The sequence below is a fragment of the Rhamphochromis sp. 'chilingali' genome, assembly GCF_963969265.1.
Source record: "Rhamphochromis sp. 'chilingali' genome assembly, chromosome: 22".
Taxonomy (NCBI): Eukaryota; Metazoa; Chordata; class Actinopteri; order Cichliformes; family Cichlidae; genus Rhamphochromis; species Rhamphochromis sp. 'chilingali'.
The window spans coordinates 3,219,351-3,240,887 of record NC_137950.1 but is presented as its reverse complement, the minus strand read 5'-3'; the positions used below and the strand labels follow the sequence as shown (position 1 = coordinate 3,240,887).

Here is a 21,537-nt window from a genome sequence, read left to right as displayed (position 1 = left end):
ATTTTTTTGCAGAACATGCAAGCGGCCGTCGGACTAAGATGCCCTTAAATCTGGGAGTAATCTGGGTCCTAAACTCCGTATCTTCAGGTCAAACGAACACTGCAGCATCACTAAGAGTTAAAAACTGTCTAAATTCATCTTTAATAAAAACGATCAGCATTGCTGCTTTACCAGGTGAAACTATGAAGTTTAACTTCCAGGCATCCATGAAAACAAAATGTATTACATTTAACGGAGTTAGAAGCTAGCAGGAAGCTAGCGGAAGTTAGCTCGCTAGTTTCGCTAGTTACCTAAGCATGATATTGCATGTTCTGACTGAGAGATTTCTGAAAAAATTCAAACGTACAGCTCTGCTATCACTTCCAACATAAATGAAGACAGGAAACTAAACAGCAGCGACGTTTGTAGGGTTACTGAAGTTGGGCCAGCTGGTATATAATGATGTGCTACGTGATCGTTAGCGACACAGCTATGTTAGCATAACATAAACAGTGAAGCTGGAGGACGAACACTAACACTTTTCCACTTATAAAAGTTAACGTTAAGGTTCCTCATGGTTAGAGACAAATGCAATCGCATGGCAGGATGCTGTAAAAGGACCAATCTTCAGTCAGGAGAACAACTGAGATAATCCATCCACAATACGAGGTTAGTCATTAATATACTGCAACAACATGGGAATAGAGCAGCTGCCAGAGAATTCAACATTAATGAATCAATGGTACAGAAGTGGAGGAAGCAAGAAGAATGAGTTTAATAAAGTTTGACTTATCTGACTGCTTCGTTTCGCTTAATGTGCCTTATAATCCCGTGCACCTTATGGTCCGAAAAATACGTACTGCACACTGCAGTTTAATGTTGCAAAGCACCTCTTTTTAACTTCAGTGGATATTATACATGGTTATGCTCAGGATATGTCAGCCCATTTCTACTGGAAATGCCTTTTGGTTAAACTTTCAGCAAGGAATTTGCATTTGCACTGTTACATTTTTATAAAGCTTTAATGTACATAAAAACCAGCTTCTTGTTTAAGTGAAAATAAATGATAGGTTGTCTTTTTGCGCTAGTAATGTTGTGGAGTTGTATTTTGTCTCGCATCAATTATATCGTCAGTTATATCGTTATCGCTAATTTTCAAATATATATCGTGATAAATATTTTTGGCCATATCGCCCTGCTCTACTACTAACTCTTTTAGGCTACGTCCACACCTACGCGGGTATTTTTGAAAACGCAGCTGTTTCGTCCACACGTAAACGGCGTTTTGAATCATCGAAAACTGAGATTTTCTAAAACTCATTTTTTTCCCGTTACGTGTGGACGAGGAATACAGAGTTCGTCACGCAACGTCAAAGGTATGTGCCTTTTTTCACGTCACGCTGTGCGCCACGTTTACACGAGATGAATTGCAGAATGGCAGATAGAGACAAAATACTGTTAATCTTACTATCTTCAGGTTTTACACGCTTACATACACACACAGTTACTGTCCCTCCATTTAGAAAGACAGAGGCGTCATAGTGTGATTCTTTTACTGTAGTTGTTTTTTTTCCATGTGTAATAATCAACATTGCTATCAATGCTTTTTTCAAAAAACGCCTCTCTATGCAAAATGGGTTTAAAAACATAAACAACTGTGGAATACTGTTTGTCTGTGATTTAAACAGCCCAGCGCTGCTCCCGACACAGGGAAAACCAATCCTGCAGGGAGACCTACCTCGGCACTTGTGCAGGTGAAACCAAAGGGCAGATATGCTTCACCATATTTTCAAGTGGCTTAGAATGAAGTTGGTTTGGAAACATAGCCAGCGATGCTTCATCTCCTGCTTTGCGTTTCTGTGGCCGCCCTGTGCTAGCAGTGTCCAAGCGCCGCGTCCCGCCCCCCCTGCAATGGCTCTGCGGCCCCACACTTTGGGAAGGTCTGACCTAAAAAGAAGCATTAGCCGGACTCTGAAGTGTACCTTGGCACCAGCTCTGTTTCAACCATTGTATTCTCTGATCACAATCTTCTCATATTTTTGACTTTGATTAAAAACAGCAAGATTTCAACATCAAAATTCACTATAAGAATTGCTTAAAAACATCATAGCTCTGTCCAGGTCATGAATCAAACATTTCTTTTATGGGAGAAATGTTTGATTTGTTTGTGTGTGTGTGTGTGTGTGTGTGTGTGTGTGTGTGTGTGTGTGTGTGTGTGTGTGTGTGTGTGTGTGTGTATTGGCTGAAACAGGTGACTGCAGAATGGATTGTGATGTCACAAATGCTGGTTCGTGCCACCCCTGGAGAAGCAAATGACCGCGAACACTCCATCTTGTATCACTATGGTCACCATGAGCCCATCTCCCATGAAGATAATGATTTAGACTTTATTTACCTCTGACTGCAAATTTAACAGGCTTGTCTTCTTATGTTATTCAATATACCATCCTGGATGCCTTTGCTCTCAAGCAGCAAGACACTGTTTGCTTTTCATAACACAGCTCAGCGATATCATCAAATTCCCAGTATATCCATCAAGCCATCTAAGTTAGGGAGTGCAGCCATGCAAAAACACGCCTATATCCCACAACAGGAAACTCACACTGCTTAACCAAGCAGAGCTGCTCCATAGCTCGTGGCTCTTAAACACAAAGCTAACATACTGCTTAGTTCAAGATGAGTAGCTGCAAATCCATGTCATCCAAAACATTCCACTCGAGATCTTTTGCAATGGCAGCTATGCCAGCACTCGCTCAAGACAGGAACAAGTCTTCTTGAATGATATCTGATCAAGTCACAAACTACAGGTACAAACAGTAATACTCATCCTGTCAACACAGGGGAAGCAGGAGCTGTATGAGAGCTGCTGCTAGGAACTGCTTTCACATGTGAACACACCTATCTCACACAAAGAAACACGTCATAAGACACCAAATCAACTGAACACACAGGACCTCACCTCGCAGTGATCTTCAGCTGGCAATCACTGAACTATTCTCAGTTACGATGACCGGGATGAGTGATTACTAAAAGGTCCACTGCTAGTTAGGGGGCTGTGGGGTGTTATGTCTTTGCTCTGAAGGGGAAAGGGAGGTATAAAGGGTGCATGAAATAGAAACCACAGATGTTTTACTGAAACCTGGAGAAAAAAAAGAACTTTTTCTGGTGAATATGCATGAAGCAAAACATAATTTTTTTGTATTTAAACAGCAGAAAGAGACGGAGGCAAGAGGAGTACAGCACTACAGCAAACATAGCAGAGGTACCTCTCTTTACCCTCTTTAGTTTAGCAAACATTAGATTGCTAGACAGACAGATTGTTAGCTCTGGCTGCCAGGATATCACGTCTCCCACCACCTCACTCATTCCTTCCTATAATGAAAAACCAAAGATTAAGAGGAGGGTGGTCGAGTGCACAAAGTTTACATTAACTAAACTCTGATTCTAAGTGATAGTAGTTTCAGACCTGAGCCATTAAATGACAGGGACTTCATACAAAGGTGTTTAAGGTCCAAGTGGTTATATATATAAAACCAATTCCAAGGGGATTAATAATGTGGTATAGTTCTCAAAGATAAATGAGGGCAACTGCTAAAGACAAATGATACTACAGATCAGAATTATCTGATAATTTGCCTAGTATTTTATTTGATTTAGGGACATTGTGGTACGATACATCACCACTTTTACTCCTGTCTGCAGAAAACAAAGCCTGTAGAGATACACTTGCATGCTACTGTGAAAAAAATATAGCATGCCAATCAAGAATGATTAAAAAGAAACATCTTAAATAGTCAGTTGATCACAGAAAAGGTTCAGTTTACAAAGAAAAAGAAAACTCTACAGGTGGGTGAATAATTAGATTTTATAGATTTTAACTTTAAAAAAAAAAAAAAAAGACAAAATCCTAATTAAAGGAAAACGAGCAACTTGAAATAAAACAGTTTTCTTTTGTTGCCATGATGCTCATGTTTTGTCTTGTTATAAATCATCAAGGACACATCTTACCCTTTGGGTGTTGCATTTTTACTTCAGAGTTTAGTCCATTTTGAATGGTAAAATGGTAAATGGCCTGTATTTGTATAGCGCTTTACTTAGTCCCTAAGGACCCCAAAGCGCTTTACACTACATTCAGTCATCCACCCATTCACACACACATTCACACATTTTGCATCAAAATGATGGAAAAAAAATAGCCTACAGTTCACACGATCTGCATAGTTATGAAAAGCTTCAACAGGTGAACCTGTAACTACCCCCATTTCTGGCAGCACACACCAAAGGTGTCAGATAGTTAATATTTTGCTCCCACTTAGGTCTCTAGCTGCCACCTAGGTCTCTAGCTGCCACCTAGGCCTTTTGTTTTACTGTCAATAACACCCATACATCCTTCTAGGTGACCCTCATCTCTCATCTACCTGAAAAAGCAGGTGTCTGTTGAGTTAATAAAAAAAAAAAAATTAAAATAAAAAATTCTATAGTAACTGAATAACTGTGAATAACTGTGAATAATAACGGTGCCATCTATGCCTCCTCCAGCCTATACTCACCTGCACACTGTACCACTGTGGAGAGACACACAGCTCCTCCCCCTGACTAACGCTTCAGAGGCCAGTAAATTTCCCATTTCAACAACGGTGAAGTACTAAATAACTGGTCAGCGCTCACATTAACATTAGACTTTTAACTATTAGGAGTTACCCAATAGCCACATAAGTCCCTTTTCCATTAGTACCTACTCGGATCAACTTGCCACAGACTGCCATGATCCGACTCAGATCGACTGGTTTTCCACTACAATCTGGTTCTACCTAACATGCGTGGTTGTCGTCATAGCAATGCATCCGTGCATCCTGCGACGTCATTTAAATGCAACATGAAAGCTACAGAAAAGGTGGACGGTGAAACAAGAATATACCTGGTGATATGGCTTTTCAACAGACTCAAAAGCCAGACATTCTGCTGCCATGATCAGGAAATTCAGGACCAAATCAGAAACAAAGTAATTTTCAGTCTGGAAAAGGTTATGAATCCATTTTGAAACTGTGGGACTCAGCAAACCACATTGAAAGCCATTATGCACAAATAGCAAAAACATGGAACAATGGTAAACCTTCCCAGAAGTGGCTGGCCACCAAGAGCACGCAGACAACTCATCCAAGGGGTCACAAAAGACCCCAGAACAACATCCAAAGAACTGCAGGCCTCGATTAAGGTCAGTGCTCATGACTTTGCCATAAAAAGGGTTATTAGGGTTAGGGCCATGTAGGTTTGGATCTCTTTCCCCTCTTAATAAACACCTTCATTTAGAAACTGTATTTTGTGTTTACTTGTGTGATCTTTGTCAAATATTTATTTGATATTTGTTTGATCTGAAACATTTAAGTGTGACAAATACAATGCCCGGAAGTGGGCAAACAATTTTCCACACAACCACTATACCTATGGTATCAACTTCAAAATCCTAGGCGATTTCCTTCTCAAGTTGTTGCATTACCAAGTGTGGATTATTAATCAAAGAGCAGCCGAATCAGACAGGACTCAGATCTGAGGATGTTAAGAGCTGCAGGCAGATGTGGACAAGAAAATAAACTATTCCACCTTTACAATAATTTATTAAAATGTGTTTCTTATTTAGTTTTAGTCAGTTTTAAAATGCAGGCAGTGAATGGTTCAATCTTTCACAGCAAGATCTCTCATTTCTTTTTTTTTCTTTTTTTAAGCATAACTAGCACTTTGGGCAAAGTTCATTTCTAACTTTTCCATAATGTTCTTCCTCTACAGTAAGGAAATTAGGGATGCTGCGATTTATTAAGTAATTTGAACAATTAGAGTATAAATAATCCTTAACACAAATTCTTTGCTTCGATGCTTCAGTTAATGCATGGCTCTGTAGCATGCCATTGTCATGCGAGTGCTTCACCCACATTTGCGACTAAAAACATCCTCCCACAGAAGTGTATTTGGGAGCAGCGTGTGAATAAAAAGTATGATAACATTAACCCCCAGTTTTAAAGAAAAACACGGATGACACAACAGCAGCAGTGAAGATGATGCCATCATAGTTTCACGTGGAGCTAGAGTCTGCCTACACACACTTGACAAAGAACAAAGAGGCGGAGCCAGTGTCAAGGTGAGCTCAGATTGAGTGAAAAAACAAAACAAAACGTGTTTCTAGTGGAGGATTCTAAGGCAGGTTCTGAAGCCACTGCACTCCTGCCCAATTAGTCCAGACTCATAATCTAGAAATTAACTTAGGCCAAAACAGAGACCTATAAGCAAAAAGTTGTTCAGTCTGCAGAAAACACATGAATCCACATACCATGGCTGGATGGACTGGATGAGAGTGCTTCAAAATACGCCTTGGGAATTTTTCGGTTAAGATTTGAGTATGAAAGTGATGCCAGTGATAAATTAGTACATCCACCGGTGCACAATACAAATACTTAAACAGCTACAATGAAGCAAAATTCACTTTCAAAAAGTCATCATTTACATTTACATCATTGCAAACATTTGTGACTTTATTAGTAATTTACACATCTGAATTCAAATCGCTTAACTCTGATTAGATTTAATCGACAATCATCTTAAGTTAATTCATTTGACTAAAGTATAAAGTGTAAAAGTTTATCGTGCTTTTACTGGTGAGTTGCTCCATAAGGTTCACAAAGGCTCCCATTTCCCCTGACATCACATGTGAAATGTGGCCATATCTCTTCTTGTCTCTTCCTCGCAGTCTTAATTCAGTCCATATAAACAAACAGTACACACAGTACTGCGCTCTGGGGTCCTTAGGGACTAGAAAAGTGCTATACAAATACAGGCCATTTACCATTTACAAGCAGAAGAACTGGTTATAAAATAACCAATGAATTAAGCAAAAACAAAAAACAGCAACAACAAAACAAAAGTGTGTATGAAACATACAACTGAAATAAATACACACAAGACCAGGAGAGAGTACAGAACTAAACTAAGCAGTGTCACAAGAAAATAATCTATTTAAATCGTATGGGTTACATATGTGGGTTATATGTAGGGCTGCCACGATTAGTCGACTAGTCACGATTACGTCGACTATCAAAATCGTCGACGACTGATTTAATAGTCGACGCGTCGTTTGAAGCTTTGTAAGATCACAAAAGACGCAGGAATAAGTGGCAGGATTTAAGAGTGTAATAACGAACTGAAACAGAAGATGGCAGCACTGCATGTACAAGGATGTCAGCTACCGTTAAACCCCGAAGAAGAAGAAGCAGCTGTGTCCCAGAATTCATAGCGCGGCCCAGCTCAGTTTCCAACAATGGCGGCAGCTAGTTAGTTAGTTTTAATGTTATTCTTATTATTCTTTCTGGGTCACAAAATAAACGTTTAACATATTTTCAGGCGAGAATGTAGCTGTGTAAACCTCAAATATCTGCTCAGTTTATCAAGACACCGCATATTTTCAAAAGCGCTCCGACGTTTTCGGAGACGTCTGTTACCCACTAGCTCGTTAGCGAGCCGGGGGCTAGGCTCACTAGCGCCGTGAGAACACCGGACTCCCCGCAAATCGTTTTCAAACCCACCGCCGTCTTTCGCTACTCAGGTTAAATATATATGAGTCACTTAGGGCAGGGATAGCTCAGTAGGTAGAGTGGTTGCCCCATGATCGGAAGGTCGGGGGTTCAATTCCCCTTAACAGCTACCCTGAGGTACCCCTGAGCAAGGTACCGTCCCTACACACTGCTCCCCGGGCGCCCAATGGCTGCCCACTGCTTCACTGAGTGAATGGGTTAAATGCAGAGAGCAATTTCCCCACGGGGCTCAATAAAGTACAATAATGTACACTTTCTAGATAACTTAAAATGTTATTGTTTGGCTTTTTTTAGTATTTTATTTGTTCCTGAGTAAATCAGTTTGTCTGAGATTAAAGTTATAGTTTTTACACAGCTGAATAAACATCAAGCAGACAGCTGATTATCAGAAGTGTGAGATGCTCCAGAATATACTCCAGTGTCCTGTTATATTTTAGATAGCAAGGAGTTTATTAAGCTTCACCGAAACAATCTGCAAATTTCATTAAAATTTAATAAACTATCATCTTGTCTTTATTTTTAGTTAGCACAGACCTTAAACACTTAAAGCTGTAAGCTAATGATAGTTATATAAGAGCAGATGCTGCTGGTGCAATAAGCTGTAGTTTTACATCCAATGGATGATGATCTGATTAGTCGACTAATCGTAAAAATAATCGGTGACTAGTCGACTATCAAAATGATCGTTTGTGGCAGCCCTAGTTATATGTTACGTTACTTTTTTCTCCCTGTTCCAACACACAGTGGTGTTTTATGTAGCTTATCTGCGTAGCCAATTTAATTAAAAACTTACAGATAACTTCTTATTTCATAGTGTAATCTTCACATGCTTCATCTGAAGCACACTGTGTGTATTCACTCACTAATTATATTCACAGTATTCACTTATTGTGTCTTAAGGGATTCGCTAGCAGCATGGCCTCTTCACCTGTCCCTCCTGCACTTTCCTGCTCTTTGTGTCAGATGTTTAGTTACTCTTTGGCCTCCTTTAGCAGTAATGATACTTGTAATAACTGCAGCCTATTTGTAGCTCTGGAGGCCTGAATTAGAGACTCTGCTTCAATTCACTGACTGCTCTGCCCTGTAGCCAGAGCAGGTGAAGGTAGCGTAGGCCCCAATAGCGCTCCCCTGGCTGATTGTCCCGAGGAGCTGCGAAAACAGGATGGCTGGGTGATGGTCTTAAACAAAAGCCCCCAGTATACCACCAAAACCCCATCCCCGTTGAGACTGTGTCAGCTCCCAAACCGACAACCCCCCCGAAAAAAAACAAACAAACTAAAAACCAGCAAAAATGACTTAAACATAAAAAACATCAAAGAGAGAACAATACAGCATCCATATCTGCACCAAGAGCAAAACAGTGAAATGTGGATTATTAAACATTAGGTCTCTCTCTTCCTAGTCTCTGTTAGTAAATGAATTAATAATTGATCAAGAAATCAATTTACTCTGCCTTACAGAAACCTGGTTACAGCAGGATGATTATGCTTAAATGAGTCAACACCCCCGAGTCACTCTAACTATCAGAAACCTTGAAGCACAGGAAGAGGGGGTGCGGTGGCAGCAATCTTCCATGCTAGCTTATTAATCAACCAAAGACCCAGACAGAGCTTTAATCCAGTCGAAAGCCTGATTCTCAGCCTTGTCCACCCCAGCTGCAAAACCAGTCCTATTTCTGATTTTGTGCTCAGCTCAGATAAAATAATGATTGGGGGTGATTATAACATCCATGTAGTAGCTAAAAATGACATCCTCAACACAGCATTTAATCTGTTATTAGACTCAATTGGCAAATTTTAAAATGTAAAACAACCACTTTAATTACACTCTAGTTCTTGTTTTAACATATGGCATAGAAACGGAGCATTTAACAGTATTCCATGAGCACCCTGCTGTCTGATCATTTCCTAATGACACTTAAATTTACAATAATGAATTACACAGCAGTAGAGAATAGTATCATCACAGTAGGTGTCTTTCTGAAAGTACTGTAACTAAGTTTATGTGTATCCTTTAACATTCATCCACTGCTATCTTCTTTTATGCCTTGTGCCAACACAGCAGTGCTGTTTAAATAAATTGATTTGGATAAGCAGCCATATGTTCTGGACACTCAGATTAAGAGAGGAGAGAAGCAATCAACTGATCATCACCTGAGTTGGGTCAGGTAGTGAGGGACGAAGCTGGACAGACATGCCACATCCAAATATATAGCGAGGATGAGCTGGGAATGCCTAGCAGAGGCCCTGGTCCACGAGCTTTTCAACTCTCACCTCTGACAGAGGTTCGACAGCCTTCCGAGGGAGACTGGGGACAATGTTCAGCACCTCTATTGCTGAGGTTGCAGCAAGGTGGTTGGTGCCTGTTGTGGTGGAACCAGCTGGTGGACACCAAAGCTGAAGGAGTCCTATCAGGCTGAAAGTAGAATGTTCTCAAGTAGGGCAGGGCCATATCATACCGTTCACAGTAATACTGGTATAATGTTGGGCAATGATAAGAAAATGAAATATCGTGATAGAACATGGGTAAAACATGCATGCACAGTGCCTTTGTTTTCATACGCACATGGCGGCAAAAGCATGGCGGCAACAGAGAATGAGAAGGGTGAAAGCGGATCGTTGAATGAAACAGATGAACCAGAACTGGTTTGTAAAAGTGCAACTTCAGTGGTGTGGAACTGGTTTAGCTTTCGTCCGTCAGATACACAACAAAGCACAATTTTTGGTAGCGCATGCTAGCGGGCTGTCGTTATTACCGTGTTTTTTTGGAAAATACGGCACACTTAAAATCAATCCTTTGATTTTTCTGAAAATCGTCAGTGCCCCTTATAATCCCGTGTGCCTTATGTATGAACTCTGGTTGTGTTTACTTTGCTAAGCTACGAACCCGCACCGCTTGATGGATTGTCGGCGCATTACGGCTATCGTAGCAAGGAGCCTCGCGGAGTGATACGTACTGTGCTTCAACATAATATTACCGTATTGTGTGTGTATAACCTCTTTAGGTTTTGTGGATATTATACATGGTTATGCTGAGGATATGTCGGCCAGTTTCCACTGGAAATGCCTTTTGGTTAAACTGTCAGTAAGGAATTTGCATTTGCACTGTTACATTTTTATATAACTTGTATTTATATAACTAATGCACATAAAAAACAGCTGCTTGTTTAAGTGAAAATACATTGATGGGTTGGTTTTTTTTGCACAAATAAAGTTGTGGAGTTGCCCAAAGTGTTTTGTCTATTGTCAATTATATCGTCAGTTATATCGTTATCGCAAATTTTCAAATTTATATCGTGATAAATATTTTTGGTCATATCTCCCTGCTCTATTATCAAGCTTGGTTAGGCTGTGGGAGTGCAAGGTACAAGGAGTTCGGCGAAACCATGGAAAAAGACTTTTGGACTGCCTCAAAGTGATTCTGGCAGATACAACTTATACAGATATGCAAGGTTGCTCTCAAGAATTGCATTTGTCTCATGTGGTAGTGATGTATAGGTTTATGAGTGCATGTGTATTACTGTGTGTATGTTGTACGTATTCAATATGCTGATGGCTTGTGAAGAGAAAATGTTTCAGCGCCTGTATTTGCTAAAGAAGGTGTCTATACATTTCCTCAGTTTTTGTCCTCGTGCATTAGTTTTTATTTCGTTATCTCATCAGAGAAAAAGGTTGTTGATGAAAACTATCATGAAAATAATTATTCAACACAACACTGCATGCTACAAAGGTGAGTGTTTGATTCTGTACTCTGTTCAAAGCTCTATTTCTATCTAGAAGAATAAGGCAGATATCATATAAAAAAAAATAAAATAAAAATAAATGACATGATGTTGCAATTTAGCTACAGTGAATTGTCTCCAGCTGTTGTGTACGCTTTAATGACTCAACAATTGTGTTTTGTTTCAAGTACATTTCAATGCAAAACAGTTTTACTTCAGTAAAAGATTACTTTTATAGAATGTGTTAGGGCTGGGCGATATATCGAGTTTTTTAAAAAACATGGATATATTTTCATACGAGATATAAGATGTGACAATATCGTTTATATCGATATAGTCTATGTTACGTTATAATTATACTTGTGGAGCCGCAAGTTTGCCTCTCTTTCGTCCACTTTTGTCTCTATGCAACGTTACTCAGCCTCGCCTCTCCTTCACTGAACACAACTCCCCCTCCCTCATAGCTTCACCTGCAGGCAGCGACAAGATGAACACGGAAAATCTCTGTTAATGAGTTACCGCGGACCACCCCGTGCGTGGGGGTGAACAGCGTCAACGTGTTAGCGAGCTAACCGCGCTAACGACAGGGGCTGCATGGCCTAAAATCCTTTCATTTTCTCAAAAATCGACAGCGCGCCTTATGTATGAATTCTGGTTGTGCTTACTGACCGCCAACTGATTTTATGTGGTACACGCCGCTCAGCAATCTTTCAAAAAATGTTTTAGTAAAACTTTAGACTTAGAGACTTAGAGCTTTTTATTGTCATTGTGCAGTTTCTTGCACAGCGAAATTGGGTAAGCTTTGGTAAGCTACGGAGCTGCACCGCTTGATGGAATGTCGGAGCATTACGGCTACCGTAGTCTGGAGCCTCGCGGAGTGATATGTACTGTGCTTCAACGTAATATTACCGTATTGTGTGTATAAGGACCATAAATGGCACCTCTTAAGAGACATGGTTACAAAGAGGATTTCAAACTCAAGGCTGTCAGTCACGCAGTAGAACTTGGGAATAGAGCAGCTGTGAAATCTGTCTTTGTTATTATGCGCATCGTCTTTTAGTTTACATTTTGACTGCTCAATTGTGAGCTTATTGTTATGCACAAAAACAACATTGTTTTCTTTTATTTATGGAGCATTATTATTTAATAAATGCTGATAATTTATTTTTGAGTAATTTCTTCATGTACATCTATGCTGTATATTAATAAAAGTGCCTGTGTGACATCTGGGACACAGCTTTGACTAAACTCTCTTTTTGTGCTTACCTTATGGCTTGTGTGTTAATAGACCTCTCTGCATGGAATCATACTTGTTATTAATCTCTGGCTCTCATCCACAGCATGTCTTTTGTCCTGTCTTCCTTCTCTCACCCCAACTGGTCGACGTAGATGGCCGCCCCTCCCTGACCCCGGTTCTGCTGGAGGTTTCTTCCTGTTAATAGGAGTTTTTCCTTCCCACTGTTGCCAAAGTGCTTGCTCATAGGGGGTCATATGATTGTTGGATTTTTCTCTGTATGCATTATTGTAGGGTCTACCTTACAATTATAAAGTCCCTTGAGGTGACTGTTGTTTTGATTTGGTGCTGTATAAATGAAACTAATTTGATCAACTACTTTTAATTAAATGTAGAATTTAGGATAGGATAGTTCCTCACCTGTAAAAAACTGATCATTTTCATTTGATCAGAGACTGTGATCACCCACCTCAGGTGAACCATGTGAGCTCTCAAGTTGTGTGACCTGTTCAATCATGATGATTCGCGGCATAAAACGCGTACAATTTTCATTTCTGTTTTCCTTTAGATTTCTTCAGCTTCGTAATAATGTAATAAACGTGTCAGTATTTTCACTGCTACACATCAAACAGCCGTTGTTAGCTAATTCGGAAACGTCATTTTCAAAATTGTAAACAAATGTTTTAATACAACGCTTATGTTTCTGCCAAAGTGTAACTCTGTTTAACGCAGTAACCTGAACCTTTCCATCGTAGATGCTGCAACGTCACTGCTTTGAACCTGACCAATCACATTAGGACTCCTGTTCCTTTGAGCTTTGTCCTCCACACTCGGTTTGAGCATGCAGAATTGAGCTTCAAGAACAGTTACCTGCAAGAGCCTGAATCTGCTGCATCACTTGCAAATCAGGCAACCTCGTGTACATGTGCGTATTATTCACCATCAGCTGATCTTAAGCTTGAAATCTAAACACAGTGATTCTGTTCTGAAGTTAGGGGTGGGCGGTATAAACGGCATAAACGATATAAATTGGGCCAATGGTTGAGATTTTGACTATACCGCTCTAGTGCATGTTGATGGTGTCATCAAGCGGTAGCTGTTTTGGTCGAAAGAATTGCAGCGGCTGAAAAAATATCATTTGCAAATTATGCCGGGCGACAGTAATAGCAAAGACACAAAGCACTTTTGGAATATGGGGAAAGCCAAAAACTGCGCTTCCTCCACTTCCGTGCCATTGATTCATTAATGCTGAATTCTCTCGCAGCTGCTCTATTCGTTAACTTTTATTGAGTGGAAAACTGTTAGCGTTCGTCCTTCAGCTTCACTGTCCTAATGTTATGCTAACGTAGCTGTTTTGCTAGCAATCACGTAGCACATCATTATATACCAGGGCTGCCCAATCCCAGTCCTCGAGAGCTACTATCCTGCAGCTTTTAGATGCATCCCTACTCCAACACAGCTGAATCAAATGGTTTGATTACCTCTTCAGCATGCCATCGTGTTTGGCAAAGGCCTGATAACAAGCCATTCATTTGATTCGGGTGTGTGGGAACAAGGATGCATCGAAAAGCTGCAGGACGGTAGCTCTCGAGGACCGGGATTGGGCACCCCTGTTATATACCAACTAGTTCTACTTCAGTAACCCTACAAACGTCACTGCTGTTTAGTTTTCTCTCTTCATTTATGTTGGAAGTGATAGCAGAGCTGTACGTTTGAATTTTTTCAGATATCTCTCTGCCAGAACATGCTATATCATGTTTAGGTGGAAACTAGCGAGTTACTTCCTGCTAACTTCTAACTCCGTTGAATTTAATGAATCCTGTTTTCATGGATGCCTGGATGTTAAACTTAATTGTTGCACCTGGTAAAGCAGCAACGCTGATCATGTTATTAAAAATGAAAGAATTTAGACAGCTTTTAACTGTCAGTGATGCCGCAGTGTTTGTTTGACTTTGGGACCTGCAGCAGACGGAGTTTTGGACCCAGATTACTCCACAAGGCTCCTGACTACGGCAGCCGTAATGCTCCGACAATCCATCAAGCGGTTCATAGCTTACCAAAGCCGTACTAAAACATTTTTGGATTTCTGCGTGCCGTGTACCACATAAAATCGGTTCGAGGTGAGTAAGCACAACCAGAATTCATACATAAGGCACACTGTCGATTTTCGAGAAAATTAAAGGATTTTAAGTGTGCCTTATAGTGTGTAAAATACGTTATACAGAAGAAAAGAATATATCGAGATATATATCGTTACCGCACGTGCTTCAAATTATACCGTGATATGGATTTTAGGCCATATCGCCCAGACCCATCTGAAGTGTTAAAACATTTGGTACCTGAGAAACCAGGAGCTCATCAGCTGTAGTATATACACCTCAACTTTTTAAAAACATATAGTGTTACAAATATTTAATGATTCAATTCAATTTTATTTATATAGCGCCAAATCACAACAAAAGTCGCCTCAAGGCGCTTCATAGATACAGAGAAAAACCCAACAATCATATGACCCCCTATGAGCAGCACTTTGGCGACAGTGGGAAGGAAAAACTCACTTTTAACAGGAAGACAATGACAGCTCAATAGTTCTTGGCAGAAAAAGAAACAAAGCACTACAGATGGGAACCTCATCCAACACACACTTCGACCCGCAAACAGTGTCGTTACATTACCACAATTGTTTGTGGTTTCAAAAAAGTAAATTGTTAGAATTTAAATTGGTTGTAGGTCTTTTCTTTTATCCAAGAGAGAAAGGTATTGGATGAGCACACATACGCACTGCTTTATGAAAACTAATATCAAAATCTTCACATCTAGAGTTGCTTTGTTTCAATCTAGAACACTATAAACAATCATTTCCATGAAGTACCAGTGATGTCATAAGCTCTGACTTCATGTTTACCCAAACAATGATCGTGATGAGGATCTACTGACAAACTTCCTTGAGGCTAAGTGTGCAGAGCCTTTCATTCTCAGGGTTAGGCTATCCTCTGGAACAATGTTTACAGTGTCAAGTTTTCAGTTATGTTCTAATAGTGTCTATTGAGCTGGCAAACACGAAACATGAGGTTTTACATTTGGATATCCTATGCTTTTCCATTAGCAAACCAAAGAACAGCTTCGTTCAGTGCATTGCCCTAATCAATTTAGCAAGCTGACTGTCTGAGCCAAGCAACGTCTTCGTCTTTGGGTTAGGGTTAGGGTTACCTGTAAAAGGTTAGTAAAAATTAACCTCCCCATTCAAAAGTTTAAAAATTCGAAGCCTTTGATGGCAAAGCTTTGTCCATTGTTTCCTTATATTTGCATTGTGTGAACAACTAAAACCAAAATTCCTGGTAATGTTCAGGACTGTTCCTTTAGAAGAGGTGAACACCCTCCAGCTTGCCTCACTTTTGGGAGGGGCCATTTATTTTGCCTCTATAATAGTTTCAGGTGGACTTTGCAATGCAGGTGGAATAACACCAAGCCTGAGAACAAAGGCTTTTGTTTGACTAGTCCTGGGCTCATGCAGGTGGAAGTACACAGCCTGTGCTTCATTTGGCAGTAACCTGTCCAGACTGTACAGTGTGAATGCTGAACAATGGCTGTTCTAATAAAACAGATTCCGATTCTTTTTTCTTTTCTTTTTTTGCACCATTTAATAGAACAACTTTTTTGCATATGGGTGGTTCCATTTTGGTGATAACAAGCCAAGTTACTCAATGAAATTCAATGTTGTTCAGTGATTAAGGCCCCAAGCATGCACCTGTTGCTAACTGGAAAGCTGACATTGCACAGAGAAAGCCAGCGGTTTGGACCCATTTCACACCATCTATGCCAACAGCTTTTCATTGCAAACATTTGTGACTTCATGATAAACTGTGAGCACGTGAGTTGAACTTCTTTCCTGTTATGTTTCTGTAACACTTTTATTTTGAATACAAGTGACAAAATATATCGTTACCATTTTTAATATCTTCACATTGTGACACTTCACATGTGATGCATATATGTATGATTAAGTGCACCTACAAGAGAAAGACAAAAAGAGACCATATGACAGCAGAGTGCAGTAAACACTGAGCCGAAATGAGGCAAGAGCAAAGGAAATAATGGAAATTGATTTTTCATGTCTGTCGGTCAAGATGGCATTTAACATTTCACTAAAATACCTTTTGGCAACACCTCACCTCACTCACACACACTCTCACACATTTAGGCAGACCAGAGCAATATAGTAATATGGCTGATGTTCCTTATTAAGTAGTCAGAAATTTTAAATAAATCTTTAGTGTGTAAACTGATGGGGAAAACCCTGCTTCATTCATTTTGTTTTACAAAGTCTGATGTTGTCTTACACATCATTACTAGTTTGTTCCTCATAGTGAGGAATACTTCATATGAATTTGAGCTGATTAGACGAAGCAATCACAGTACATACGCATTGTAGTTCAGGACTTCAGCTCAGCTCTGACTCGGTGGATACAATGTCAGCAGTTTTATAAATACGAATTATCGTGAAACCAGCCAAACAGGTGAAACCGCCTTCCTCGTACTCCCCCTCCCCAAACACAGTACTTACTCACTCTTGAAACCAGACCGTTGACTCAAAGGGCTTACTAACATACTGACTGCTGAGACACACCTTAGTCAGGTTAGATGTCGCCGTCATTATGCAACATTAGCTGCAACTAGTACTCACCTGGCTGCACATGCAGGTTAGCAAGAAATTCCCCAGTTTCTCTAATACTGCTGACGTCTTGCGGGAAACTGCTAATCCATTTCTACCCAATTTTCTTCCGTGTGGACTTGTCTTAATAACTGAATGGCTTCAGGCTGCTGCAATTAGGTTTACTGTAGCTTTAAGAGTGAAAACAAGCTAACCGATGGCGAAAACTACCAATTACATACAAAAGCTGACTGGTGTGGTTATAGTCATTCTTTAAAATTTAATAAAGAAGGCAAGTTACTGATGTGAGACGGTCATTTCAATCAGTCCACCTTGTATTACATTTTTAAAACTCGACGACTTGCCGAAAGTTAAAGCGTCTGTCATCGCAAGACTCCATTCTTGCGATTGTAATCGGTATGAAAATTTTGAGAAAAATATACACAAAACAGATTTTTGAGGCAACGCTCATATGCCTGTTTTGCTTGGTTTACTTCAGATGGTTAGAAAGCTAACCATAGAAAAACTGGCAAATGACATTCTGGCTCTACACACAACTTGAGCTAGCTTCAGCTGAAGTGTGTACATACTGAAGAGTAAACAGCATGGAATAAACTGTTAGCCGGACGGTTCACAACAACTACGGGCACAAGGTCTGAGAGCGTGCGGTCCGACTTCCTAACCCACCTGATTCCAAACGGCCGTTGCTCAGCAGAGGTGCACCGTTTACAGCCGTTGAAAGAAATTCCAAATCCGACCAGTTCCCGGTGTATTAGTTACAAAGAGGTATCTCTCCCCTTCCAGAGTCGAGGAAGACGTAGACACGCCGTGAATAAGTATTCCCGGAATCCAGGCGACAGGCTTCTTGTTGAGCAACTATCACATCTAAAGATCTATAAGGAACTAAAACTGGGTTGGCTGGTTTTTGTTTTCCACCGCTGCGGTGGTTAGCCTCAGTATTTCCTGCTAGGCTAAACCTCACTGCTGTGCTAACTCCGCCCTCATGACACATTCAAGCACACCTCGTAAACGTGTGCAGACGTCCGGTCAGTGGTTTGCTTTGAAATTTGGTTGAAAACGACGAACCAAGAGCGGCATATCTAGCCGCATGTAGGCTGGTAATTGATAAAGTTCCTGGGGAAAATCTGGTGATGTTAGAAGAGACAGCATCTATCCCACTTTGGAAGGACTAACATTCATTTCTAGAAACTGGCTAAACCCTTCAAAACGTGACTATCGACGAAGCAGAGTTTGTTATTTTTTTAATCCATCTACCACCTGACCTTTACTTTGAGTTTCTATCGGATCTGTGCATATGTACATGGTGAAAATTATATCATCAACACTATTATTAGACTCAACTGGCTTCTCTCAAAATGTAAATGAGCCACTTTAATCACACTCTTGTAGTGACATGTGGAATAGGATTACAAATTTAACTGTAATCCTTTAAAACTCCTGTTTGTCTGATTGTTTCCTAACTAGAAAACACCACTGAGTGGAAACAAACTGTGGATAGCAATACTATCAGACAAATACCACTGTTAAAAATTACACAAAGACTTTTACACAGCACTGAATGTTTTACCATAAACACTGTTCAGATATATCAGCCATATCAGCCTGTCAGTTTTTGCATTTACCATACCAATGAAGAAGACTCAGAACAGAATTAAGAGGTTCTAGATCTTAATTCTCAATGAGGAGAGAGACCTCTTTGTAACTAATACACTGGAAACTGGTCAGATTTGGATGGTGTTTTTAGGGAAGGTGTTCTTTGGGTCATACTCAGCATTTGGTGGCGATCGTGGCTCAAGAGTTGGGAGTTCGCCTTGTAATAGGAAAGTTGCCAGTTCGAGCCCCGGCTCGGACAGTCTCTGTCGTTGTGTCCTTGGGCAAGACACTTCACCCGTTGCCTACTGGTGGTGGTCAGAGGGCCTGGTGGCAGCCTCGCCTCTGTCAGTGCGCCCCAGGGTGGCTGTGGCTACAATGTAGCTTGCCATCACCTGTGTGTGAATGGGTGGATGACTGGATGTGTAAAGCGCTTTGGGGTCCTTAGGGACTAGTAAAGCGCTATACAAATACAGGCCATTTGTCGTCCTAAAAACATGGCAGGTCAGGTTGAGGCCAAACAGCTTGATTTTGGTTTCATCTGACCACTTGGGAGTGCTTTCTCTCAAGCCCTCTCTGAACTATGTCAGTGTTCACTGGCAAACTTAGATGGGCCCTTACATATCCCTTATCCTGAGCAAGGAGACCTTGCAGACACTGCAAAATTTCAATTCATTATGGTGTAGTGTGTTACTAATAGTGTTCTGGGTGACTGATCCCACTTGCCCTCAGCACTTCCTGTGTAGTTTGGGGCTGATCCACCACCTTTCTCATGCTCATCTGCACCACATGAAACAATATATTGTTTTGGGCTTTAGACAGAGGGTGATTCATGGTCATTTTATATTTCTTTCATTTCTGAATAATTGCCTTGAAAGTTGTCACCTTCTGTCCAAACTTCTTGCTGATGGTCCATTCCAGTCCAATTCAGATCAAACTGAGGTTATTGTACTCGGCCCTGAAAAGCTTAGAAATATGGTATCTAACCAGATTCTTACTCTGGATGGCATTACCTTGGCCTCCAGTAACACTGTGAGGAACCTTGGAGTCATTTGTGACCAGGATATGTCCTTCAATGCACATACTAAACAAATATGTGGGACTGCTTTCTTCCATTAGCGCAATACCTCTAAAATTAGAAATATCCTGTCTCAGAGTGACGCTGAAAAACTGCTGCAGCAAGAGTGCTGACAGGGACTGGAAAGAGAGAGCAGATTTCTCCTATATTGGCTTCCCTTCATTGGCTTCCTGTTAAATCCAGAATTGAATTCAAAATCTTATCGTAATGACCTTGTAGTACCATATCACCCCATTAGAGCACTTCACTCTTGGGCTGCAGGCTTACTTGTTGTTCCTAGAGTATTTAAAAGTAGAATGGGAGGCAGAGCCTTCAGTTTTCAGGCCCCTCTTCTGTGGAACCAGCTTCCAGTTTGGATTCAGGAAACAGACACTATCTCTACTTTTAAGATCAGGCTTAAAACTTTCCTTTTTGCTAAAGCATATAGTTAGGGCTGGACCAGGTGACCCTGAATCTTCCCCTAGTTATGCTGCAATAGACGTAGGCTGCTGAGGGATGATGCATTGATTATTTCTTCTTCAGTCAGTATGTGTTAATAGACCTCTCTGCATTAAATAACACTTGTTATTAATCTCTGTCTCTCTTCCACAGCATGTCCCTTGTCCTTTCTTCCTTCTTTCACCCCAACTGGTTGAGGCTGCCCCTCCCTGAGCCTGGTTGAGCCTTAAGTTTCTTCCTGTTAAAAGGGAGTTTTTCCTTCCCACTGTCGCCAAAGTGCTTGCTCATAGGGGGTCATATGATTGTTGGGTTTTGTCTCTGTATGTATTATTATAGGGTCTACCTTACAATATAAAGTCCCTTGAGGCGACTGTTGTTGTGATTTGGTGCTATATAAATAAGAATGAAATTGAATTTAAAATTAATCTGTGTGCCACATGGGCACACAACCAATCTGTGGGAGCTAGAATTCTGACTGTAATCGATTAAATACTTATTTCACTCAAAGCCAAGCAAATCAATTCATTTGATATTTGATGCAATATTTGTGTTTTTGTTTTGGTTATTGGTGTTCTCCATTATAATGAAAAAAACCATAAAATCTAGAGATTGTTGTTTGTTTGTTTTTTCCATGAGTGATTAAACTCAAAAATTCAGCAGGGAATCAAATATGATTTTATTATAACTAATGTGATAACAAAACATTTTTTTATCTTATTTACACATCGAGGCACAGAACATGAAGCTAAATAAAGTATCCTCAATGAAAAGATATTTCCTTGATGTCCCCAGGTGTTGTTTTCATGAATCCTTAATGTTAGTGTATAGGACAAAAAATGTATTTTCATGTAAAAAAAAAAAAAAAGAAAAAAAGTAAATAAAAATATTTAATCAGTAATACTAATGACTTCTAGTGGGGCTAATTCCTTTTCTTCTTTTTGTGTGCAGACTACTCTCACCTTCTTGTTGTTAATTGTTCTAACTAGTGGTTTGCACCTTGATGTAATTTCTATTCATAAAGGCATCTCTTGATGTAAGATTTGATGATATCTTGACTTGGTTAGATGTCATGAAGCTTTTTTTCTTAAAATAAATAGTAATTAATAAAATAATTGAACAATAATTTTCCTGTTTGTCTAAATTAACTTCAGCAGTCAGTGGTCATATATTGACCCCATAAAATCAAAGTTTACTGAAACGACCTTCACATTTAAGTGAAATTTATCTGTGTGCTAATATTAGCTG

At 40.1% G+C, this 21,537-nt stretch overlaps 1 protein-coding gene across 1 annotated transcript in view; it reads right to left on the bottom strand.

The window, feature by feature from the left end:
* The window catches only part of llgl2 (LLGL scribble cell polarity complex component 2), a 50,304-nt gene extending 32,151 nt beyond the window's left edge, over positions 1 to 18,153 (bottom strand). Inside the window, exon 1 of the mRNA XM_080872449.1 lies at positions 17,853 to 18,153. The gene's annotated coding sequence lies outside the window, so the exon portion shown is untranslated. The remainder of the gene's footprint in view (positions 1 to 17,852) is intronic.
* Positions 18,154 to 21,537: the final 3,384 nt, after the last annotated feature.